This window comes from Capra hircus, chromosome 13 (assembly GCF_001704415.2).
Source record: "Capra hircus breed San Clemente chromosome 13, ASM170441v1, whole genome shotgun sequence".
Taxonomy (NCBI): domain Eukaryota; kingdom Metazoa; phylum Chordata; class Mammalia; order Artiodactyla; family Bovidae; genus Capra; species Capra hircus.
In genome coordinates this window covers 40,862,512-40,888,569 of record NC_030820.1, presented here as the reverse complement: position 1 = coordinate 40,888,569, position 26,058 = coordinate 40,862,512, and the positions used below count along the sequence as shown (strand labels likewise).

Here is a 26,058-nt window from a genome sequence, read left to right as displayed (position 1 = left end):
CTGCTGGGGCCAGCCAGAAGTCAGGCTGAAGCGCAGCCCTTCATCTGCACAGGGGGGTGTGTGCTTAGGCTCTGAGTAGTGTCCGCCTCCTTGAGACAGCATGGACTATAGCCTGACAGGCTCCTCTGTCCGTGAGATTCTCCAGACAAGAACACTGGAGTGGGTTGTCGTGCCTTCCTCTGTACAGGAGTAGTAAGTGTTGTTTTAAAAAGGAGTTTGTTATAAGGCTGTTGTTGCCCAAATCATATAATAGAGCAACTGTTTTTGTATTTCTTAAAAAGAAACCTGTTTCCCTCCTTTCCTTGGTATCATGCTTTCTTTGTGTGCAACATGGCAGAAAAAAAATTGAATAAGGATACATAGTTCTTATTCTCAGATAATAAGGACATACTTGAGAAATATGTTTGAAACCATCACAACATTGTAATTATCTTCCAATTAAAATAAAATTAAATTTAAGAAAAGAAAACATTTCAAGTCAAGAAAAGTTGTCACACATATAGAGTGTCAATCCATCTTCTTGAATATTTCCTGTGATTAAGGCAACACTTTCTGGGTCAGATGTTAATTTAATTATAGAGATTTTTCACCTGGTTCTCCACATTTAAAAATGTTTCCAACAACTTGCTGTAGACTATGAGACATGCAAGAAATTATACATGTCTCTTTAGCATTGTGTAGTGTCATAATCCAGTAATTTTTTTCACAATGACAGTAGGTACTAGAAATGAAAATTTCATTCATTTTTCAAACTATCACCATGGATAAGTTATAGTTATTTTTCTTCTCATTTCAAAAAGCAACCCCCTTGCTCTGGGACCACTTGAAGTGCATTTTAAGTGCTGTGGAAAAGTTTGCGGCATCATTAGAGCATGGCAGAGCCCTCTCCTGGCCTCATTTTTGGGTCTCACCACCTTCTGAATGGATTTCTGTGTTGATAATTCATAGAGCCTGGAGGAGGGACTCTATCCTGATTGCACTCAAATGGAAGGTGCTACAGGGGTATGCAAGAAATTCTGATTTAGGGCCATGTTTCATCCAGTTCCCATCATCAGTTTCCCCCTGCCCTCCAAAACAGAAGGCAGGAAGGAAGAAGAAAGAAAACAAAAAACAACGCTGAAACATATTCCCCATTTGGCCGTTCTTGAAAAGGTAAGTACCTCATCCACAGGGCAGGATGCCATTGTGGGATTTCATTTGGAAATGGGCTCTTTATTTCTCCATCAAGCCTGGTGGGAAGGGCTGCACTGGGCCTTTGCATTTGTGTCTGTTAGTTTAGGTGGAGTTCAAGAGATAACCAAGAGATCTCTTTGATTCTTTGTCAAGATGCTGTACGCTCACTGAAAGGGAAGAATGAGACAACTATTGAGGGACAAAATGAGTTAACTTAGGATTCCTAGGCAGATAAATACAATCAGGCCAGCTTGCGTTTTTTCACATATAATGTCTTCAGTTTCCTAGGTTCCAGAGGAGTTGAGCAGCAGCCGGGGGCTGGGGGCTCATCCTCCTCTGTTAACTGACCCCCAAGAAGACCAAGAGGGGCATGTGTTCACCCTCTGCCTGAATTTGGTTTACATCCTTCATTTCCTTTACATATTTTAACTGCTTGATATATGTTTGTTTGTTTGTTTTTAATGTCAGCACTAGAGACATTTGACACTAACTTTCCATCTGGTTCCATTTATCTGAATGTGTCCACCCAAATACATTTACTGGACTTCTGACTGTCCATTTTTCTTTCTTGGGGAATGACATCAAACCAGGATACCACTGACACGATGACTAAAAATACCTTTGGAAAAACTCAGTTTCTTCTCTTTAGCCAATACTTGTTTCATAAACAGGGACTGCAGCTTGGATCTGGGTCAGGACCCTGCTTATGCTGGGAGACAGCTATGCAGGATGGGTAAATGTGCCTTTTGGTGTAGAAACACCCTGCTGTTTATGTCCTCTTTCTTCTGGGAGGTTGTGGGGGGTGGGGGCTACAAAACTCCTACAGGATTTTTCACGTGGTGGATGAAGCTCACATGCTACCAGTATAGCTTCTCCAGGATGCAGATTAAATGCGTGGATCATGGAGTAATTAAACAGTGGATAAAACACGCCTTGAGTTCATGGAGGCTGAATACTCTGGACATAAAAGCCATCAACTTTGTAATGAAAATACAGGGACTTTTCAAAATAGGCTGTCAGGATGCGGTTTACTTTTCAAACGAGAATGACAGCCTAACCCTCTTTGACTGTATTCTTCTGTTTTCTGTAGATTTGCTTATTCACAGATACTGGGACAAAAAGATGGGATGGAGGGAGGATGCTTGTGCTCCTAAGAGGCCCACATGCCTGAAAGCACACAAGCTTCTCCCGGTGCTGAACTCTGACCTTTATAGGAGAGTCCCTAAAAGTCCACAACCCTGCCGTCAGCCTGCTCCTGGGGACCTTACCCCATAGTTCCCCATGAGGGTCTGGGGAGTGAGGTGAGTTCTGGACGTGAATATGAGCTCTCGGCACGAGGGAAGCGATGCATGAAAATCACGTTTTGCAGACTTGGGCCAAACTACCAGACCAACAACCACCAGAACTAAGCACCAAGATACGAAAACATAAAACATTAAAGTTGCCCAAGTAGACGCTTAACCTCCCCAAAGTTACTAAAGCTTCTGATGAATGAAGAACGATGAGCAGCAAGTTGTCTAAGTCCTTGGCCAAAGGCATCATTACTTCTCAATGACCAGATAAAGTCCACGAGCTCAGAGCGATTGTCTAGGGGCAAAAGTGGTCCAGGACCCATGCCTTGTGGGTTTCTTTGCTGGCCAATAAAGCATGGGCAATTGGCCACTGCCTCACAGAAGGGACAAGAGTGGCCAGCCTGGGAACAAGCCCCATGAACTCCCCCCAGGGGGGTGTTTGTGCCCCAAGGAGCCCAGACCTGATGGGCACAGGCCTGGATGCCTCTGCCATCTGCCCAGCATGGCACACACTTGCAGTGCTGACGAGGATGCATCCCCAGAGGGAGGGACTGGTCAGGACCCAGGTGAGGCCAGTGTGGACAGGGCTGTACTGCCCTTAGCTCCATTTCTAGGTATTAGGGTAAAGAAAGTCTCCCCCATCCCCAAAAAAAGGATGGAACTCAACTTCTTTTTTGAAGACTGAGGGTCCCTCACAAGCTTCAAGGGGGGTTTCTAACATAGTGTTATTTTTTCAGTGTGCTTTGTCTCTGTGGAGAGGCTTCAGAAGGCCCTTGAAGTCCTCAGCCTTAAATCCGTGTTAATAGGGGAAGTCTCTCCTCTCTCTCTCTCTTTTTTTTTTTTTTGGCGGTGGGGCAGTTTGGCTGGGAGCAGCGCTGACCCAGCCGGCACTCGGGTAGACCCGCTGTCATCGGCAGGGCACTTATTAACCAGCGCTCATTTGCAGGATCAATATTTCCAGCAAAAGAGTCCACACTGCAGATACACCACTATGTCTCATTTTGTTTTCCCCTTGACAGACGATTTATTTTATAAATACATCTGCTGGAGAAGAAAAGGCTGTCCGAAGGACTGTGTCTTTTATCTCTGGGATATGCAAAGCACATTTATTTTCAGCTTTTATCTCCGGAATTGTATGCTGATCCCATACATATAGATTGATTTTGTTCAGGTAGATAATGAAAAGTCAAGTGGAAAATTACACAATGGCACTCGCGATCCTGGTCTTATATCGGTATATAAATTGGTTTATTATTTCATTCTATTAAAGAGGCTTTTTCTTTTTTTTATTACCAGGAAAACTTCAAAATACATCAAGTTGTCAGCCTCACTGAATTTTCTTTTGGGGGAGGAAGAGAGGAGGGGGCAGGGGGAGATAATTTCTCTGGCTGCTTCTGTTAATTGTATGGGCTAAATGAGCTTGTACTGGGCCTCTTCGAAGTGCTCATGCAGTTTCTGTAACTCTGGGAGCTTCCTGGGGCCAGGACAAAGATAACCATCACACATGTCCTGATACACAGGTGGATATTTTTTCCCTCCAGGCATTTCTAAATTTTGTCACGATGACAGGAAAAGAGGTAAGCCTTTCTACCACTGGCCACGCCACCACCCCCAGCACCAAGAGGCCAGTGGGGAGAAGGTGGCAGCTGGATAAAGGCCACCACCAAGGGACGGCTTGGAGCCAGAATCCTGAAGGAAGAGTTATTAATAAACATCTCCTGGATATTTGGTAGCCCGTGGAGCCTGGTACAGCTTAAAGCAATTAATTCAGGACACTGACATAAACTCTCCAGGTCTTTGACAGCTTGGAGCCGAAATAAAAATGCTAGTTCTCCGGGGAAGAGAAGGGGATGGCTAGCTCTTTTCTGGACTGTTTGCTTATAGGCCCAGAGAGCAACCTTCCTTGCCGAATGAAATGCAGGGGCACAAACAATGTACCAGGGAGAGAATAGGAGATGGGAATGAACAGTTTGAACTATTTGCTCAGCAGAAGGGCACCACAATGCGGGGCTGGTGGCTTTCCCATGCAGCCACCATCCCTTCTTTGCGGTCTTTTGTTGTCCCTTGGCTCCTTTGGCCAGATAAGAGCACAGCTGCAGCCTTGCAGCTAAGTAAGGCTGCACTCATCCCCCTAAATCTCGGGGTGTCTTTACTGTAACGGGTGAGGCGTGGCTGTCTTTTCTTTCACCGGGGACAGTGAGGGAGGGAAGGGCAGAATGGAGCGGGGGACTGTGACATGCCTAGCGTCCGAATTCCTGAGTTTTTTCTTTCTTTCTGAAATCCAAGCTGTGATTAGGCAGGATCTTTGTGGAGTATTTCAATGGAAGGGTTCAGTGACTTGTATTGGTTGCCAAGCCAAAATGTTGCCTTTGGGGGAACGAAAGGGGAGGAGGTGAGTGTGTAAAACAGGGAAAGAGAGAGGAGGTAAAATTTTTGGTTTAAACACTCACTCTCCTACAGCTGCTGAAAAGAAGGGGAAGTTTTGAATTAGCCATTTTGAAATTGTTCAGTGATGATTTCGTCACTTCTGAAAATCATTTTGGACTCCTCCTTTCCACATTTAATCTTTTCAGAGTCCTAGTGAATAGAGGTTGCCATAAGCAGAGAGAGAACAGGATGAGCTGGTGATGGGACATAAAACATATTTGTAATTTCTGTAAATTACTCCTTTAATCAAAGTAAATGTCTCCTAAGATATGATTGAAATGTTCTTTCCCATCTGCTCTATTAAAGTCAGAGCCTATTTTAAATGCCATAAGAGAAAGTAGATGTGATAAAAATAAGCATAAAGTATGGCTTACATTAGGTTGATTTTAAAGTTAAGATCTGAACCATCCGTCTGTTCAAACTCAGTGGGTTTTGCCACGGACATTGGTTTGGGAGCTGGGCGACAAGGCTGCATTCTATTCTAATAAGGTTTATTTAGTTTGAAAGGCTTTGTAAGGCGAAAAGGCAAAAAGTGTAACCCCAAAGAAAATTAATAGTTTACTTAAATTGCACAAAATGCCAGACCAGAAAGCCACTTGCAGGAAGTACGAAGTTTCAATCCTGTTTGTGTGTGTGTGTGTTTTCACACTGACAAAACCCATAGGAAAAAACCCTGATGTGGATTTTTCCTGCTGGATTGTCAGAAGGGAAGGCCACGAAACCAAAGGCTGTCCATAGAGACGCAGCTCCTGAAGACCGACCTCACAGGTGGCCCCCAGGAAACAGAGCACCTGTGTCTACACCGGGGTCCCTCGTGCCAGCCCCCACGGCCATGGCCAGGGCCACGCGGGACAGTGTGACCCTGCCCACCCACATGTTCAGCAACTGCCCACTTTGCTCAGGATATGCTGTGGGACGCCTTTGTCCAGTAGAGCTGCGAAGTAGTTTTAACACCAAGGAGATCAAATTTAGTGAAAAGGGTTTGTGTGTGTATGTGTGTGTGTGTTCCAGCCGGTATGCAATGCAGGGAAAGGGGATGAACAACAGGGATGTGTTCTTTTAGGTATTTGCATGTTTGATGGCTCCAGCAAAAGACCAAAAAAAAAAAAAAAAAGAATCTTGTAACATATGTAGTTTTTGGTATGACTTTGTATAAACATGTACATGTGAATGACAGTCTTTTTTCTTTAAGGACTATAATAAAAATATCAAATCTGAGTTGTTTTTTATTTCCTTTGCAAGTACAAATTTAAAAATTTTGTATTTAGGACAGAAATCACCCCATGTTTAAAGGAACAAATATATTGTTCTCTCCTGGTTAAATGCTTCGACTAAATGTATATCATCTTTCTGAAAACTGAGGCCAGGGTGGAAACTGCAGTCTCCTGGGAGAATATGTTTTGTTTCTCTAACTCCTGCTCTAAAGGAAAATTAGTCCAGGGAATTTTTTTCCAGAAAGGCATTTTAAGAGTGATATGAAAATTATGTTGAATCTTTGTGGATAACACAGGGAGATGACCTTCCTCCTTTTGAGATCATGGGTTTCCACGAGAGGAGAAGTGGTTTTTTATTGCCCATTTCTGCAAAGAATACTCAGGAACTGGTCTGCCTTGCAAAGCCGCCCTCACTGGAGGACCTCTGAGTGTGGGGAATGCCACAAGGAGGGCGGGCAGATGCACAAGTCATGAATCAGGTTTAAAAGACTGTGGTCAGGAGCAAGAAGCAAGTGATACCGATCTTCTATGAGATGGGCTTGGACATCACACCAGCTGCCACAGGGTTTGATTAATGAGGCATTAAGGAGATCGAGTGACACTTACAGCTAGTTACTTATGGTGCTAATTTCAAAACACTTTGCAATAGACAAAGACAGTCTGCTCATAATGCAAAGTAATTTGTGGTATGTTCCTGGTGAATGCATTTAGCGAAGCAAATATAGTTATGCAGAATTTAAATTAAGGTTGACACTAATGTAAACAGAGCCCAAGAACCACTGTCCAATAATTTGATGAGGACACAGGTTTTAATCAAGCCTCTTCCACTAAAATAGCAATTTAAATCCCCATCGTTTAAACTGGATAAAAATGCTTAAGCTGTGAATATTGGGGCAAAAAATAAAAATTTACTAGAAAAGAAACAAGAAACACAGTATCTCTGGGGAAACTATGATTTGACACAACAGAGGGATATCCATGCTGATTTAAACATCAGGTTGGTTTCAAGGCCAGATTCTGGGAATCTGGAGGTATTTGCCTTGCATTCTTATTGGGAAATGATGGTTTATGGGTAGTACTGACCTCAGAATAAAAGTGACCTTGGAATGAGAAAAGAGAGGCTCTAAGCTCATCCAGAGGAAAATTTTATTTTACTTATTAAAAGGAGAAATACTCCTCCTCCCACTCAACAGATTTCTATCTGAAGTGGAAACTTCAGAATTGACTGGAGGTGCTGGGAGAGGGGTAGGCCAGTTAGGGAGCTGGGGGCGCCATCCTGAGGGTTGGTGCTCCCTTTGTAAGAGGTAAGACAATCATCCCAGCCTTGTGTTGGGGGGAGGCAGTGTTGCTGTTTTATTTCCCTTCCTGAAATCACTGGGGAAGAAGTGGGGGTGGGGGTGGGGTCAGGTTAATTAAAATGCCAGCAACCCAAGGTCCAAGGCTTGGAAAGCCTGTATATGAGAAATGGAACAAAATAAACAACTCATTCTGTAATCGCCTTGGGAAGGAAAAACAGGGGAAGATCTGGCCATGTCCTTTAGGATCTTCTGACTCGACTCTCCACAAGGGAGCCACAGGTGGGGGAACCCTAAAATCTCTGAATTGTGATCTGACCATTGTAGATCACATCAATGGCGTGTCTTCTGGGGAAAGAACTTTCTACAATGACGTGTTATCATACAGATCCCGAAGAAAGGGCCAATAGTTATTTGAAAAAGAAATGTCCAAGGCAGTGAAGATGAGCCAGGCAGTGACGTTCTCACTCGTCACACCTGGGGAGCTGAGAAGGAAATTGGAGACTTCTATACTTTTTGGGTCCCGACCCCCATCTTCGTGGTCACAGGCCCACAAACAAAGAAACGGAAACTCGGCGGCCCCATCACGTCCCCCAGGCGCGGTGGACAGTGAGAGGAGGACCCAAATCCCTTTCCCTCTGCCTAGAGGAACGCCCTCTCCCCGATCCACACCCTTCCTTTTGGGGGCTCTGGCGCCCTGGGCACTGATCTGGGGCGGGGCAGGTGGGGACTCTCCTTCAGGAGTATTTCTGGAGGGAAACTGCAGGCTCAAAGTCCCTTCCAAGGAACCTGTCTGAGAGGGGAAGGGAGAAGCAATGACCCTTACCCCTCAGAGTCAGAGGGAACAACTTGAAAATGTGCCTGTGTGAATCAATTCTGAAAACCCTGGGTCCACACTGTGCTCTGTGTCTAAGAAGGACAGACTCTCGGGCTCCTCACATGGGGGCAGGCAGGCAGAGAGGTGCCACAGGCTTCCTGGGCAGAGGCTATGCCCTGGACACAGCTCCCAGGCTATCCTTCCTGGTGGACAAGGGCAGGGTAGCAGGAGGCAGGGCACAGGCCAATGCGGGCCGTCAGCGGCTTCCATGTCTAGTGAGAAACGGAAACTTTTTGTCAGGTCTGGGAGGCATGGGGCTTCTCTGGGGCCTGTTTCACAGTCTCTTTACCACCCCACTGACCCCCACTGTGACCGGGGAGGTCAGTCCCCAAGGGTCACTCTACAGCTGCCATTGAGATAGCATTTCTGCCCTTGGGAAGCCCACCTGACCTAGCCCGGCCAGCTGCAAGTCGGAGGGTGGCCCCATCTCTGTCTACGGCTATTTCCAAGCCCCCGAAGGATAGGGACTCCTGCTGCTACTCCAGGCACAACCCTTTAGGCCCCCACTCTGCTCTGAGCAGGGTTCCAGCAGAGAGCACCTGCTGCCTGAGGCCATGACCAGCCCGGGGCTGTTGCTTCTCCCTGCTTCATCTTCCCGGTCCTCACTCTGCCCGCTTCCTGGGATCTACGTACACAGACACACACATACACACATACACATGCCTCCTGCTTCCAGCAGAGAGCGTGATCCTCACGCCCCTCTCCGGGCTCGCTTGTGCCCTCCAGTTGGTCGGGTTCAAGGGACAACACAGGAGACCATTCACTATTTCCTTCATTTCACCCTTCCATCGCAAGCCCAGAGTCTTCCTGCCTTGGGGGTGGCCTGTCACGTGCTCTCCCAACACTGATCTCTGCACTGCTGCATGACACAGGACTGATTCCAGCTGCTCCCAGATCCAGCCTCGCTGCCCTGAAAAGATTGGAAATGCCAACTCCTCTCTTTTCGCCTCGGCTTCTCTCTCTCTGTCAGAGGATAAAACAAAAACGAGTTTACAGTCAGATGTTTAAAAGACAAATTTCCTCGAAATGAGTGATGCTGATGTTTCAGGTCTGTTTCTTGTTCTAGAAAAACAGGGCAGGAGAGGATGGAGCAGTTAGCTCTGGAGATTCACCGGGCAGCCCTCCTGTCCTCTCACCTGCTCCTGGTCTTCTGTTTTTCCTGCCCAGCCCCTCAGTTCACACCTTCAGTGCAAATCCCAATGTCAGCAAGTTGGTTTTTGTTGCTGTTCAGTCTCTCAGTTGTGTCCGACTCTCTGGGACCCCATGGACTGCAGCGCGCCAGGCTTCCCTGGCCTTCACTGTCTCCCGGAGCTTGCTCAAACTCATGTCCATCGAGTCGGTGATGCCATCCAACCATCTCATCCTCTATCTTCCCATTCTCCTCTTATCCTCAATCTTTCCCAGCATCAGGTTGCTATGGTTTTTATGATTGTCTTAAGAATTTGTCTCAAGTGAGGTTCAAGGACCAGGAGGGGCAAGTGCTCAAATCCCATTGGCCAACAAGTCTCCCAGGATCACCATCCCCCCCACATCCTATATGGCTACTTTTCCCACAGTGACCATGATCTTTCAGCCACCAGCTTTGGGCCCAGAGGCCTCCACGACTTCCTTTTAAATGGAGAAGAGGTGTCTAGGCTTTCCTCATCACTTTTGCAGCATGTTCACAGGAACTACTGACTCCTTCTGGGCCAGAGCCCAGGAACCCTCTAGACTGAGCTCCGACCTCTCAACAGCAGACTGGCCCCTGAGAGGGCCAGGTCATCTGGGGCTGGCTCTTTGCAGGCGTCAGCCTCCTGCCTGGACTGCTGTTGTGGTGGACACTTGCTTCCGTGTGCCCACAAGGGCTGTCCCTTGTTGATGCCAGCATCTGTGGTTAGGTCTCATCTTAGGGAGATGGCTGGGAGGGGTGAGACCTTTGCCCTGGATCAAGGGTCATTTTGCACGTTGATGGATGAGAAATGGTTGGCTGATGGGGGTTTTGTGGTCTGGGAATGTCCACTGATAAATAGGTTTAGTGACAGGCTTGGCGGAGGGGGGGGTACTGTCACTAATCTGCTGACTTCTACATGCTTTATTTTGACGTGTTGCTTCTAATAAGTCCTGGGGCCAGATGCAGGGCTGAGTGGTTTCTCTCAGACGTTTTATTTCATTTCACTTTTTGTGGCTGCACTGTGAGGTGCGTGGGATTGTGGGATCTTATTAATAGCTCCCCATCCAGGGACTGAACCCACACCCCCTGCAGGAGAAGCACAGAGTCTTAGCCACTGGGCTGCCAGGGCAGTCCTTCACACCTTTATTTTCTACGTTTCAACGTCTCCTCTCTGTAATTTCTTCCTCATTTTGGGGGCCCAAATGTGGGCTTCTGGGTGTGCCCTCAACACTGTCTGTCCTCAAGCTTCTGCCCTGCAGGCTCTCCCATTGCTAAACCACTGATAGCACTGATTACATAGAAGGACCTACAATTTTTACTTATTCTACAGAACTCTTTACATGTGCAAGGAAGTCAGCAGCTCTTCCAACCCCCATATATTTCCTTAACCATTCATTATTTAGGATCTGAAGCATTTGGGTACTTTTCAGATAAATAGGTAAATACTTAACTCCCCTAAAATTCTGTCTGGCACATGGCCCAGTGTTTTAGAATATCCCCTAGCTGATGGAACTCCTTGTTATGTATTAGCAGTTTTCTAAGATGAATCCAGGGATGAAAAGGTAGATTCTGATAGCCCAGGAACATTTCTGGGGGCAATCTGAGGATCTGTTATCTGCAAAGTCAGAGTCTCACCAGCTGGGGACGTCCATTGGTTTAAACAAGGGAGCAGTTTCCATGTCCTTGTGAAATTTCCAATTTACATTCTTTTGTTACTTAAGATTTCACTGGTCAAGGTATGAGCAGTATCCCGTCTCTCCCCCTTTCTAATTATTTACCAAATCCTGTTAGCTCTTCTTTCCTAAGGTCACATTTCTCATGACTTTTCCATTCTCTCTGCCAGCACCCTAGTCTAGGTCCTGTATGACGAGGAAAATCTTGGTGGAGAAGAAAACCGGCTTCCAGCACCACCGATGTTGTTACCAGCAGTCGGTTCCTAGAATTTATGTCACTGCATAGCGGCGGGGGGTGTTTTGCACCAGATGCTTTCCCCCTCGTTACCATTGTACTTTTTCTTTTTTTTGGTTGCATCCTGCAGAATACAGGATCTCAGTTTTCTGGCCAGGGATGAAACCTGCACCCCCTGGCTTGGAAGCACATAGTCTTAACACTGGACCCCCAGGGAAGTACCACCATCATACTTTTCATGAGGCATTTCACACCTAGTGCTTCAATGTCAGTGACAGGCCACATTCTATATATTGCTTTCATTCTAGAAAAATTGAATTTGTCATGAATACAATTTTTATATTTAGGAAATCTCGACGTTTTATATGTGCTGATCTACTGTATCTAGAGTCTTTAATTTTTTCTGCTGATCAAAATAGAATTAGATCTTCTGTAGGAAAGAAAGAACTTGTATTTTTCTGCTAATGTGGTGAAAAGTACCAGGGGTTTACAATGGACGGATGGGGTGGACTGCCTTAATCCACACAGCAATCAGAGCATGACGGAGAGATAGGTCACAGGACGCCGGATCCACATCGATGTGATGGGAGAGGAACAAGTCTAACGTGAGCCATCGAGCCTCTGGGTCTAACTTCTAGCCGGCAGGAGACACAGCAGGGGACAGAGAAGCCCCTTACATGGCCCCATGTGGGTGCTGTCAGTGAAGCCCTGTGTCAGGAAACAGGACGCATTACCCGTTTCTGCAAAAAATAACCATCAAAAAGAAAAAAAAAGTAAAAGGGTGAACTTATCATTTAAAAGAGAATGAAAACATATGTTAGCAAAACGCCATGGGTGGATCTTGTTTGGATTTTCACTGGGATAAAGCACCTCTTCCTCCTCCAATCCTATGAGATAAGTGGGGAAATTCAAACACTTCTGGGCTGTTCAGGAATTACTGCTAACTGTTTAGATGTAGCAATGGTTTCCATAGGGTCAGGGTCGAATACAACTGAACAACAGCCTTTATCTTTTCAAGTGGCACTCAAAGAATTAATGAAGGAAGGGAGTGATTTAGAAGGAGTTCGATCTAGACCTAACCTCCAGATGAACCAACTGGGAAAGAAGGCGGATGAAGTAGGAGAAGGCAATGGCACCCCACTCCAGTATTCTTGCCTGGAAAATCCCATGGACGGAGGAGCCGTGCAGGCTGCAGTCCATGGGGTCGCTAGGAGTCAGAGCGACTCCACAACTGAGAGACTTCACTTTGACTTTTCACTTTCGTGCATTGGAGAAGGAAATGGCAACCCACTCCAGCGTTCTTGCCTGGAGAATCCCAGGGACAGGGGAGCCTGATGGGCTGCCGTCTATAACTTAGCAGCAGCAGCAGCAGCAGTGGATGAAGTAAGGGTAAATCGGGATTGGTTGTGGGCCAGTGACTGTAGGAACAAACTGATGGAATACATTTTTCTTCCTAAGGTGTTTGAACATTTCCAAAATATTAATAAAAATGGAAAAATTGAAGCTCACATTCATTACGACGTGTGCCCCAGATCTCCTGGGAGTTTAATGTCAGGTAGACTGGTTCTAGGCTGGTCATCTTCCTGTCCATTTGGGCCCCACACCCTCCTGGATTCTCGTCCACTTCCCTCCTTGGGGTGACTGCTGATCTGGCTCAAGTCCTCAGTAGGGGAGGCAGCAACCTGCTTGCTTCTCATGCTTTTCCTCATTCCCCGCTGCTCTATTTACTAACAGAGCGCCCTTAGGGGATGACCCCTGAACACCAGTCTGATGGTTGTCCCCCTTGAGATGCTGTCTGTGACAGCAGTAGACACCATTCACTTTTTGACACTCTCTCTCCCTCTGGCTCCCATAATGATGCAGCTACTGACTTTCTTCTAGTTTTGAAGCCACATCCGTAACTATCCACTCATTCTCCTCTTCATTCCAACCATCACCTCCCCAGAGAGGACCCTCCTCTCAGGATCCAGCTTGCCTCCCTCCTGACCTCTGTAGTCTCACCTCTTCAGCTACCAAACAGCCTTACCTGGAGGCTCCATCATCACTTTGCATGCACTGTTTCAGGTTTCCTGAGGCCCAGTATTTCCTGCCTGCTCTCCTTTCATGAAGCCTCATCTCTCATTGATATGCTTCTCCATTCTCACCACACATACATCCAGGCCCTCTGGATGGATCTCACCTCTGGGCTGGCATCCCCAGCATCTTTCGCTTTGTGGACTGGCATCCAGAAAGTACCACTGAGCCTCCCCACTCCTGAGCTCAGCCATCCTTCTTCTTGCAGGGTGAAATTCTAAACTATTTCTCCACGAGTCTCCATTTGATCTCAAATGACTCTTTCAGCCTGATTTCCCACCATGAAGACTCCACACTAACCTGCTTAATGACAGCATCCTTCCTTTGAGTTCTAGGTCTTCCTGGTCCTTTCTCCTGGAGGATGAGGCTGGTCCTTCCTGTTGCAAGCCAGGACCCAGCTTACTTGTAGCCACAGACGCAGACTGCTTCACCTGGCATCATCAACATGGTTTACCCACCCTTCACTGGGCATCTGGTGGAAACACGACTCTGAGTCCGCCAGGTGTGAGGGCTCACCTCTCCTGCTGAATTTTTTTTTATTATTTATTTTTTATTGAAGTATAGTTGACCTGCAATATTGTGTTAATTTCTACTATTCAGCAAAGTGATTCAATTGTACATAGACATACATTCTTTTTCTATATATTCTTTTCCACTACAGTTAATTATGGGGTATGGAATATAGTCCTTTGTGCTACACAGTAGGACTTTGTTGCTCATCCTGCCAATTGTAGAATGGAGATAAACCCAAGCCAGAGGCCCATCCTGGCTGGATAAAGCTGAGGGCGCTGTTCTGGGCAGTTGGCATGTAACAACTACAAGTTAACTTCTTTTACAGGTGTTTTCTCTCTTGCATGAGAACATGAGCATTTTAGAATTGGGGCTGTCTCCCTCACCTTATAGCTTGCAGCCCTCAGACTAGAGTTGAGAACAGGAAGTGTCCAATAGCAATTGCGAAATAAACGCCTGTGTCCACCTCCCCCACCCAACCCTAAGTCCAGCCCATCCCGTCCTGTCACGTACGGGTAGAGATGCCCGAGTAGCTGTGTGCCCATTGGCAGATTCCTGGGAGATGCCCACTTTCAAATGCTCTGCCTTCCCCTTCCCTCCAGTAAATGCACTTGTATTTCTTGATTTTAAAAATACCACTCACTAGAGCACATCTGTGGTTTACCTAGACTAGAGCTCTGCCGATGGTGCCTCTTGCTGGCTTAAGTACCTTGGGATGGAGTGTAAGGGATTGTAGAGAGGACTGGGTAGGTGGTATAGAAGATGAGTGAGTTATCACATTACCCCTCTTTCCCCAACACAGCTCACTGAAGCTGCCTTTTCCCTTTGCAAATATGCTCTAAACAATAATTCCAAACTCGCTTTTTATGTCTTACGCGTTAAAACTTACTAGAGTTTTAACACAACTTCCAAGAGACCTTTCACAATCTATTGTAATTATAAAAGCTTTTCTGAAACCCTTGCAATACTAGTTATCTGTGAAGGAAGATGTCAAAAGACTAAAGTATAGTGGAAAGAATCAGAGACAAGTGTTTCAATTGTTGGGGAGTTCTAGGTGGTTTTGAAGGGTGTATAGGAGTTTTCTAGGCAAAGGGGAAGAGATGAAGGCTATTCCAGGCAAAAGAGAGCACATATGCCATCTCTTAGTCCTGAATTTCCTGCTTGATCTGAGGGCATTATTTTTCTCTTACTGAATCCAGGGGAGGAGTGAGATGCCTTATGTATCTGGCTTCCTGCTGTGTCCACAGAGTCAAGGGCAGTGCCTGGCATGAGCAGTCACTCAATAGAAAAGCATGATGTTGGACTGTGATGTCCCTTGTGCCTGAGGTAGAAGAGCACTGTTCACCTGCTCCTGCTCAGCCTGTCAGTATGCGGTCGCACCTTTTCTTCTATTTCGGCTCTTGTTCCCTTAGCAAGAGGCTTGCTTCTGAAGTGAGGGCAGCCCCGTGGGTCATCTCCCCACCTCGTTTAGGCACTCGCTCCACTTAGCCTCCCACCGCTGTAAACCGAGTTCTTTCTCTGCTCAAAAACCATCCCTGACTCCCCAGCACCTGATGTACTCAGTATAAGTGTTTCTTGGCTTTTGTGACTTATCCCAATATGATCACTTCACTTTTTTTCAATTTCGTAACTTAGGTCTTACCTCTGTAGATTCCGTGATCCAGCAAAATGGATGTATTTCCTGTTCCCAGAACACGATTTCTGTTTCCTCACCTTTAATTCTTTCCTTCATGTGGCTGTCAGGATATGGAAGCTCTCTCCCTTTCTGATGAGATCTGCTTACACCGAGGACCAGTCTCGGGCACTACCACCCCCATGAGTCTTTCCTAATCAAACCTTCTAACACTTTGTGTCTTTCTCGTGATACTTGACATATTCGTCTTGGGACGTTACTCTCTGTGCCTGTGAGTCTGAGATCCTTCAGTAGAGCGGATGTGCTGGTATTTGCAGGATCGAACTAAGCACCAGTTATGGACCAAACCCTCTGCTAGATGCAGGGGATCCTGCAAGGGTGACCTTCTGGGAATGATACAAGAGAAAGTATGAGGAATTCTTTTGTAAATCCAGAAGTAGTATGCAAATGAGGTACTCTAAAGATGATGATGAAGATGGTGGTGGTGATGATGGGGGTAATGGTGGTAACGGTAGTGATGCTGGGGGTGATGATGGTGGGGCTGATGGGAGGAAGATGGTGAGGGTGGGGGTGATGGTGTATATACATGACATTGTATTTCCCCCTCCAGATCTACTCCCTAACCTTCTCATCCTGCTCCATCCCCTGGGAGGCTGACCCTATAGACTGTTCAGCCAGGTTGCCTGTTCTTTGTTTTTCTGTTGAGTTCACCCAATAGGAAATATCAATGAAAAATCAGAGCATGAGAGGAGAGAGAATTTGGGTGTTTGTTCCCCCAGCTCGCTCTCTCTTTGCTGGGCCTGCCTCCATTTGACGGTCGTTGCATTCTGAAAGTCTCAATCCCTCTCAGCTGATCTGTCCCCTATACTTAGAGGCTATACCAGATTCCACTAACCGGTCCCCACATCGTCCCTTCAGGACTAGGATGATAATACCACCTCCATTCTGCGGTTGCCAGTCCCAGGGTGTGTCACCAGTAAGTTCCCTCAATCTTGCCTGAACGGCCTTGGCAAAACTCTCCACAATTTCCTCTTTTTGGTCTGACATCTACACTTCTTATCAAGGCCCTATGGACACAATAGTGATGGTGGTGGAGGTTACTGTGGTTGCAGTAATTTTTCCCTTGGGTGGTAGTCAGGGAGTCCTGATGAGTAACTATGCAGAGAGGCTTGAGAATCATGGCAGAGACTGGCAACATGCTCATTGTGTTAGTTATCTACAGTTGTGTGACAAGTAACGCCCCAAATTAGTGGCTTTAAGAAATAACAAAAAGATTCTATGTCTCATTTTTTTTCCCACGGGTCAAAATTCTGCAAAGGACAATGGATGGCTCATTTGCTGACTGGTCTAGCAGCTGATCCCGACTGGTGGCTGGGGAACTGTTCAGCTGGAATGCACGCACAGGGCATCTCCTGGTGGCCAGCACTTCCTCCCAACATGGCAGCTGGTGTCTGAGGTGAGGCCAAGAGACACAGAGAGTGAAGCAAGCCAAAGGCGTGCTGACTTTATCATCTAGTCTTAGAAGTCATTCACAGTCACTTGTTACCATCACATCTGCCGTGTTAATTATAAAGGCCCACCCAGGTTCTAGGGGAGGGAAGGAGATCCTGTGTCTCATGAGAGGAGTGCGGACATCGATGATAGATTATTGGTCGTGTGACGTGGACTAGAGTGATGTGGGCCACTGGACTTCATAAATCTCCCCTGGCGCCCCCCTCCTTCCCCAGCAGGCACTGGTGCACGATATATGGAGATGCTGATGACGTCAGCATCGGGGAGCCTGGGTCCTTGAGTCCCCACATGGGGAAGATCCATCCAGTCCCTAACGATCGGGTGGGTGTAATAATTGCACTTTTAGAGTGTTAATCTGAGAGTTGGCGATTGCTATAAGGCTTTTTATCTATACCCCCAAACTTGAAGCCAAGGTCTCCTCCCTCTTCTGTTAATAACACATGTTATCAAGACCACAAATGTATGATGAAAGTGAGGGACTGGTGTTCATTTCTTCTTCCTCCTTATAATCTATGCCCTTCCCCACCCTAAGAAGGAGCAATACGATGACCACCAGAAGAAGGACCTCGTGGGACTGCCTGGGTCACTGACCAGCACAGTCATCGATGCAGCCAAAAATGTCTCGGCCAAGCCAAACAGCGGAAAAGGGAAAATGTTAACATGACGGCTGTAAATATTCAGTCCTTCTTTGGAGGATTTAGGGGGAAAATGGAAATGGTGGTGCTGGAAATGATTGGCAGGCGGGTGTCTGCAGGGGCCTCCCCACACGGTCCAAGACATTGTCTGAAGGAGATAGCGCGCCTGACGCCTGTCCCAGTAAAAAGCCTGGGAAAAGCATCTGTCAAGTGATATTTAGAATTGACATTTTCATAAGGATCTGGTCTACGGGGGCTTTTTGTAGGGCCCAGAAAAACCACATTTCTCATCCTTCCTCCACCCACCTTCTGCAATTAACCAAGCTCACGGAGTTAAATGTATATTCAAAATGATTTGCGTTAAGGACAAGTCATTGTGTTAAAGTTTTCAAAAGCTTTTATTTTTCTTGGCCTGGCTGACCCTGTCCCTAAAAGTTTTTTATTAATAATTTTGACAATAATATTCATCCCAATGGTAGCAGCAATAATAATGCAAATAATTTCAAGAATTACTTTTTTCCAAACCATTTGAGAGTAAGTTGCACACAGCATGACTTTCCCCTACCAAATGTCTCCTGTTTACTGCTAAGTATTTCCATGTGTTATTTTCTATGAAATGGAGTATTTTTTGCATAACCATAGCACAGTTGACCATCTCCATAAATTTAACGTTGACAGTGTTTTTTCCTAATTTACCATTAGTTTTCTGATTTAATCATTAATTTTCACTCAAGAATGTATTTTTTGGCATTCTCCACCCCCAGCACATGATACTATGTGTCTGTGATTTCCTTTCTCTGAAATAGTTCTAGAACCTTTTCTATGCTTCATGATATTGACAGTTTAGAAGAATACAGATCCTTATTTTCATTTTCCCCTGTTCCCTCATAATGAGATTCAGGTTATGCTCAGCTGCCGGGTACCTACAGGTGATATCAAATCCTGCCCAGAGCATCTCTTCAGGAACACAGTGGTCCATCTCCCCCCATTGCTGGTATTGATTTTGATCACAAAGGGCAAATGACTTATTCTTCTAAAGGAAAAGGCTTTTGAAGGTATAATTTCCTGGAATCTATTTTCCCAGTAAAAAAGTCTGTGGACTTTCTAATAATGAAGCCAGGGGTGTGAATGTTTTCACGGTGGAAGAAAGCCAGGCAGATATATCCTAGCAGCTACTGTGCTTTTGTGCAGCTGGATTAGCGGGCGTGGCTAAGTCTCCACGCCTTTGGCAGGGACAGAAGACGAGCCCAGGACACCTGCACAGGCAATGTCTGCTGAAGTTGAGGGCTCAAATCTCAAGGTGGACCCTCCATCCGGGGCTAAGCTTTGGGAAATGGAAACACAGACCCTGCATCTATTCTCCGTCAACTGCGAAATGCCTGAAAGAGGAGGCTGGCTGGAAGCTGTCCCAATAGATGGACGTCCCTGCTTTCAACATGGCTACTGTCCTGTCTATTTCCACATTCACCCCGGGGAGAGAAATAGGAGGGATGCTCACCCCACTTTCAGGGACACTGGAGGTGGGTGGCTAACACATAGCCTCAGGGTCAGAAAAGGTCTGGATAAACTGGCCTGCATGAGGTTAAACATCAATTGTACATTGTTGTTGTTATTGTTTAGCTGCTAAGTTGTGTCCAACTCTTTTGTGACCCCATGGACTATAGCCCACTTGACTCCTCTGTCCATGGGATTTCCCAGGCAAGTATACTGGAGTGGGCTGCCATTTACTTCTCCATTAAATAATCACAAGATGACAAACTGTATTTCCTTCATTTTAAGAGGCTACTCTCTACCTTCTATTGCTTCTGAACTTTGGATGCCTCCTAAAGTCTGTGTCAAAGGCAACTAATTGTTTCACAGGTAGAGTAGCTCCTGATAGAAAATCTACCCGAGTGCAGATATTTAACTCATTGTCACCTGGTTTTTCCTCCACCACTGTTTTCTCTGAACAGGAATTCATTTTTTATTGGGGTGTCATTCCCATACACTAAAGTGCCTCCTTCTTATCGTACAGTTCCCAGAGTTTTGACAAATGTATGTCATGTGGACTTCCCAGGTGGCTCAGTGGTAAAGAATCTGCCTGCCAATGCAGGAGACGCAGGTTTGATCCCTGGATCAGGAAGATTCCCCTGGAGGAGGAAATGGTGACCCACTCCAGTATTGCTGCCTGGAAAATCTCATGGACAGAGGAGCCCAGTGGGCTACCGTCCATAGAGTTTTTAAGAGTCAGACATGACTAAGCGACTGACCACCCACACACATATTGTCATATAACCAACTCCAAAATCAAGATACAGAACATTCCACAAAAAGTGCCCTTGTGCTTCTCTGTAGTCAAACCTTCCCTCCTGGTCACTGGCAATAAATGATCTGTTTTCTATCCTTAGAGCTTTGCCTTTTTCAGAATGTCACAGAGATGGAATTAGATCTGTGTAGCCTTGCTGTGCCTGGCTTCTGCTCTGTGCATGCCTTTGAAATGAAGACCCTTTTTCACGTGGATTAGTCATCAGTTCCTTTTCCTGCTGAGTGGTACCCATGGCGGGGATGCTCCACAGGATGTTTACCTAGCCTTCATTTAAAGGACATTTGTGTTGTTTTCAGTTTAGGACTATTATGAATAAAGCCATTATAAACATTCATGTCCAGGTTTCTGTGTGGACATAGGTGTTCATTTCTCCTTGGTAAATAGTTAGGAGAAAGATTTCTGGGTCGTATGGTAAGTATATGTTTAACTTTTTAGGGAGCTCCCCAACTGTTTTCCAAAGTTGTTATACCAGTTTTCACTCCCACCAGCAATACGTGAAGGTCAGTATTCTATAGAAATTCTAATATGGGTATACTAGTATGTCATGGTGGTTTAAATTTGCATTTACCTAGTGACAAATGACGGAGAAGGCAATGGCACCCTACTCCAGTACTCTTGCCTGGAAAATCCCATGGATGGAGGAGCCTGGTGGGCTACAGTCCGTGGGGTTGCTAAGAGTCAGACATGACTTCACTTTCACTTTTCACTTTCACGCATTGGAGAAGGAAATGGCAACCCACTCCAGTATTCTTGCCTGGAGAATCCCAGGGACGGGGGAGCTTGGTGGGCTGCTGTCTATGGGGTCGCACAGAGTTGGACACGACTGAAGTGACTTAGCAGCAGTGACAAATGATGATGAACTTTTCTTCATATGGTGATTTGTCCATTCTTTGGTGAAATGTCTGGTCAAAATTTTTTTATTGCATTATTTTCTTTTTCTTGAATTTAAAGTGTGTTTTATCTTTTAACATATTCAGGACAAGTCCTTAACCTGATACATGTTTTGCAAACATTGTCTCCAAGTCTGGGTCTTGTCTTTCCATTTTCCTATCAGTGCCATCTTTTAGCTGAGCCTCACAGCTTGTGAAATCTTAGCTCCCTGAGTAGGGATTGAACCAGGCCATAGCAGTGAAAGAGCTGAGTCCTAACCACTGGACTGCCCAGGAATTCTGAACAGTGTTTTTTTAAGAATAGTTTTGCTTTTTAATTTTGGTGAAGTCCAATTTATAATTTTTTTATGTGTTTTTATCCTGTGTGTTTTTGATGTCATGTTTAAGAAATACTTGTCTAATTCAAGATCCCAAATGCTTTCTGACTTGCTTTTTTTCTGAAAGTGTTATAATCTTATGTTTAGTTCTGTCATCCACTTTGAGTTTATTTTTATATATATCATGAGGGAGGGATTAATGTGTTCATTTACCACGTGAGGTTTTTGTCTTCCTACAAAGACACTATTAAGTCAAGGTTACATTTCACATATAATAGAATCTTCAGTTGAAAGAAGCATAAGACATATGCATAAGACATAACAGTGTGTCTCAGTTGTTGAATAGGTTGAAATCAAGGCATCCAGGTCAAAGGACACACTAATTTTGCAAACTGGACAAGTTATGTATATGTTGCTGTTGTTCGGTTGCTCGGTTGTGTCCGACTCCTTTGCTACCCCATGGACTGTGGCCCTCCAGGCTCCTCTGTCCATGGGACTCTCCAGGCAAGAATATTGGAGTTGGATTGCTATGCCCTTCTCCAAGGGATCTTCCCAACCCAGGGATCGAACCCACATCACCCATGTTGCAGGCAGATTCTTTACTGCTGAGCCACCAGGGAAGTCCCATGCTTAAATTACTGTCCTAGTTGTATGTGATTTTTTTTTTTTTTTAAGAGAGACACTGAGAAAAGAAAGCAGTATGACATGATCTTGATGGGTTTGACCTAGGGGTGGGGACAGGAAGGAGGGAGGTGGGGGGCTGAATGGCATTTTCTAGGAGCAGTAAAACTCTTCATTCTCTGAAAAGGCAGCCCAAGGTTAAGACCTCAAACTCTGACATCAGCCAAACTGGTTTAAAAATCTCAATCCTTTATCACTGTAGCTGTGGGACTTTAAGTGACATGCTTAACCTCTCTGATTTTTTGTTTCCACGTCAATAAACTGTAGATAAGAAAACTCCCTATCTCATAGCTTTTATTGTCAGCAATCAAAATAAGATAATCCATGCCAAATGCCTAGCTTGATGCCTGGTGTTTTGTAAGTTCTCGAAAAACAAAAAAAGACTAGCTGTTTTTCTTGCTCTTCATTATTTACTCCCTCAAGTTTCATCCATGGAGCTTCTACCATGTATCAAGGGTATCAAAATGGGATTAAAATCCCTCCATAGGCCCAGATTAGTAGCATCAGGAATTGGACCAAAGCAGACAGGCTCCCAGAAAATGACTTAGCTGTTTGCATGCGAGTTGGTATGTGTGTGTGTGTGTGTGTGTGTGTGTGTGTGTGTAGTGTGAGACAGGCTTGAGGATGTATCCAGTTCCCATGGTGGGAGTTCTCTCTTCCTGAAGAGATAATATTAAGCCCAGGATGCATCCTACAGAAGATGGGATCATCACTTGAAAGGAGTATGATAAAGGGAAGTCTTCTGAGCCACTGGAGCCAGCCTGGGAGCCAGAACTCCACCTGGCTTTCCAGAGGGCTGAGCCTTGCATTCAGACCAGAAGGCATCTGCCTGGGTGGGGCTGGGGAAGGACACAGAAGGTGGTCCTCACGGGGCAGCCAGCCGGTTTCCTGGAGCCTGATGGTGAAGAGCATGGGTCTTAGAGCTACTGAGACCTGGGTTTGAACAAACCAGTTTCTGGGCAAGTGACTCAGCCTCTTTAACATCAGCTGCCTTAATTATGAGGGATGAATAATTTGTCCATCTCAGGTGGATGCAAGGAAGGAGAGAGACGCTTGTGCAGTCCCTGGTGAGAGTCCAAGAGTCTACGCTGTTTTTGTAATTACCCTGACAACACGAGCAATCCAGTTAGTCTGGGGCAGAGGGTGGAGGAGGAGACTTGAGGGGGGGGGATGGATGAGAAAGGGGCCAGGATTGGGTGGTGAGGAATGTGGTTGTTATCTCAAAGGTAATGGTTAACCAGGGCAGGGGCTTAAGCGAGGAGTGCAGAATTTTAGAAAAAGCACCTGGACATCTGGCCGGAAGACAAATCGCAGGAGGTCCAATGGGGCAGGGAGAGTGGTTAGGCGACGTGGCAAGTCCAGGCAGGAAGTGAGGGCCGCAAAACTGAGCGATGGTGCAGGGGACAGAGAGGAGGGAGCAGACCTTGAGTGAGTCTCCCAGCCTCTCCTAGCCTCGGTTTGCTCAGCTGTACCACAAGCACAGGACTCCCCTGGATGCACTGTATCACACGAGCTGATGGGTTTCACTGGCACAGCTGCTTTAACTGTTCTCAGGACGGCCTGCTTCCTCTCTTTTCCAGCTGAGCCATCATCTCCTTTGGCCCCTCTGGTCTCTCTTTCCCCACTGCAGTCACCCACCTACCAGTGATGCCAGTGGCCTCTGGGTTGTCTCACCTGTGGATCCCTCCTCGGCTCCCCCCTGGATCTTGTGAAATGGTCCAGGGTCATGCTTCGGAGGCCCCTCACTTGGCTCCCCACTGTGTTCCAGAGATTCCCTCCTTTGTGAAGACCCTTCCTCAGCCCTTCTTCCCTCACCAGGGGCTGTTCCTGGCCCCTCCCCTTAGCACCGCCCCCCCCACCCCTTTCCTAGTGGCAGGGAAGGTTCTGGAGTGCTTGTCCTGCCTTCTATGAGCCTTTAGGTCTGTCTATATTCATTTCATTCCTGAATAAGGTCACAAGGGCCCTGACTCTCCCTCAACAGATGAGCAAACTGAGTGGGGCTCAAGTGGTTGAGCAACGTGACCAACGTCAGGCAGCAGGATAAGGCCTATGTACATGAGCTGTCTGGTGACTCCTAACGTCCCCACTGAAGCTTCCTCAAGCTACTTGCGGACATCTGCCCACTCAGCATCTCCAAGGACGACCCTTCCTTGAAACTCCAGGTGTAAATGTGACCTGTGCACAGGACCCCTGTCCTCCCCAGCCCACGGCGACCTAGGGTGCAATGTGAACTCACTTCCTCTCCCTCTAAACCCATCCACCCTGTCTTCTCTCGTGTTGCCAGTCAAATCCTAAGGCCCTGCTCCATGGGCTGAGTTGGCCGGTAGCTTGCGCTCCAAGAGGCTGGACCGTGTGGGCAGTTCCCCCGTGAGTCTGGAGTGAGCCTGAGTGCCGGTCATCAGGAGATGCTAGGAAGGACGTGAAAAGGGCAGCCTTGGGAGGCCTGAGCCTGTCCATGTCTGATTGTGTGAGTTGAGACATAAGTGCCTTTGAAAATCTTTGTAGAGATGCTTCAGAAGTGAGGGGCCAACCACAAGGCACGTCATCAAGGACTTTATACGATTCAGCACTCAAAGCTAAGCTATCTTGTTTGTGATGCTTCTGATCTTCATGGGATGCTACTGAAGCCCAGAGAGGGCGAGCACCTGCATTAGGCCACACAGCTAGGAAATGGGGAACTTGGAGGGAGGCCCAGACTCCCATGATTAGGGAAAGAGGAGAGAGCTTCTCAGGTCCCCAGACTTCTCAAAAGCGTTCTTTTCTCCTCAAAGGTATCAAGACCAGAGATAATAAGACGTTGATTTAGAGTCAAGGCAGGCTCTTTAGAGCTGGGGGACTTTTGCAGGCAACTATCTGTCAGATCATGTTCCTCGTCTCTGGAGGAGGGCTCCCCTCACGGGGCTCTGGGTGTGTGGAGTCCTCGAGGGGAACGTGGTCCACCCCGACAGCGCTGTGTGAAGGCAAGGTGCATGTGCGGGTTCCTGGTGCTCTTCTCAGAGGATGCTGTGGGGGAGCCCATCGAGGCTCCCCAGGGCAGGATTCCCAGAGCTGGACCCCAGTTCTGCAGGTCACATGGCCCCCTGGTTCACTTTCCCAGCCTCAGGCCAGGAGCATAACCTCCAGTCCTTGGGAAGGGCTTTGTTCTCCACCCTCTACCCCAACCTTCTTTATTTCTGGTGGAGCTAATTTAGCCCTGGGGGAGGAGGGGTGCTAATTAGTCCCAGAGGGGAGCAGAACAATGGCAAAAATCCTGGACTTCTCAGCTGGCTTCTCAGTTATTTAGGAGGTGAGGAAGGGAGGTAGACCATCCTGCTTTCTCAGCCCCACTTCCAATCTGTTCCCATGGTCACATGATACGGTGAGTTCTGTCTCTTTCTAAACTCAACTGTTCACTCTGTGGCATCTTTAGAATGTCCATGGTTATCCCTGTCACCACCAGGACCCAATTGTGAGAAAGTTGGAGTTTTTTTCTTTTCTCCTTGGAGGTAAACTGCTGCTCTGCTCTGTAAGGGAGAAGAAGGCCAGGGGACCACTCTGACACCCCGTGGTAACATTTTTTTCTCCCAGAACACCCCCTGAAGGTGGCATGCCGTGACCCTGGCTTGCCCAGGCTTAGAACATGCACACGTGCTGTCAGACTTCCAAGCTTTGTTTTGTACTTACATAGACCATCCATCTGTGAAGAGGGCCATTGTGGTCTTTATAGGTTGGGGCCCAAATTTGCCTCTGAATGTCACCCAGGCCTGCTTGTTTGTGGGCTCTTGATCACAGGAAAGGCAATTTTTAGAGGTTTTTTTTTTTTTTTTTTTTTTTTTTTTTTTTTGTTGCTGTTGTTTTAAAGTATCTTCTTCTTTACCTCAGAGTTTAGAAAGTCCAAGAAATTCACCTAAGCTCCCAGGAGGGTAGCTAGGACCCTGATCCTTTAGAGCTTTCAGCAGGAACTCAGCTAGCCTTGACCAACAGGCATCCAGAGAGATGCAGAATGGAGGTGAGGATCTTAGCAAATTGACAAGGGAGTGAATCTTCCTGGTGTCCCCACCCCCAACCCCATTCTCCCTGCCTCACATCTCTAGAGTTTTTCTGGAGTCTGGTCTCTGGTTTCTCCTAATTAATAGTGACCAGAGATCATGTACCCCCACCCTTAACAGGTTACACCGTGAAGTGGT

General features: G+C 46.5%; 1 long non-coding RNA gene across 2 annotated transcripts in view; it reads left to right on the top strand.

The window, feature by feature from the left end:
- Positions 12,692 to 26,058, top strand: part of LOC106502752 — a 28,965-nt gene continuing 15,598 nt past the window's right edge. Inside the window, exon 1 of one of the 2 annotated variants that reach the window (XR_001919010.1) lies at positions 12,692 to 13,911. This is a non-coding gene — a long non-coding RNA (uncharacterized LOC106502752). Of the gene's footprint in view, positions 13,912 to 16,163; positions 17,009 to 26,058 lie in introns of those variants that run through there. The other variant, XR_001919011.1, reaches the window with a different exon arrangement.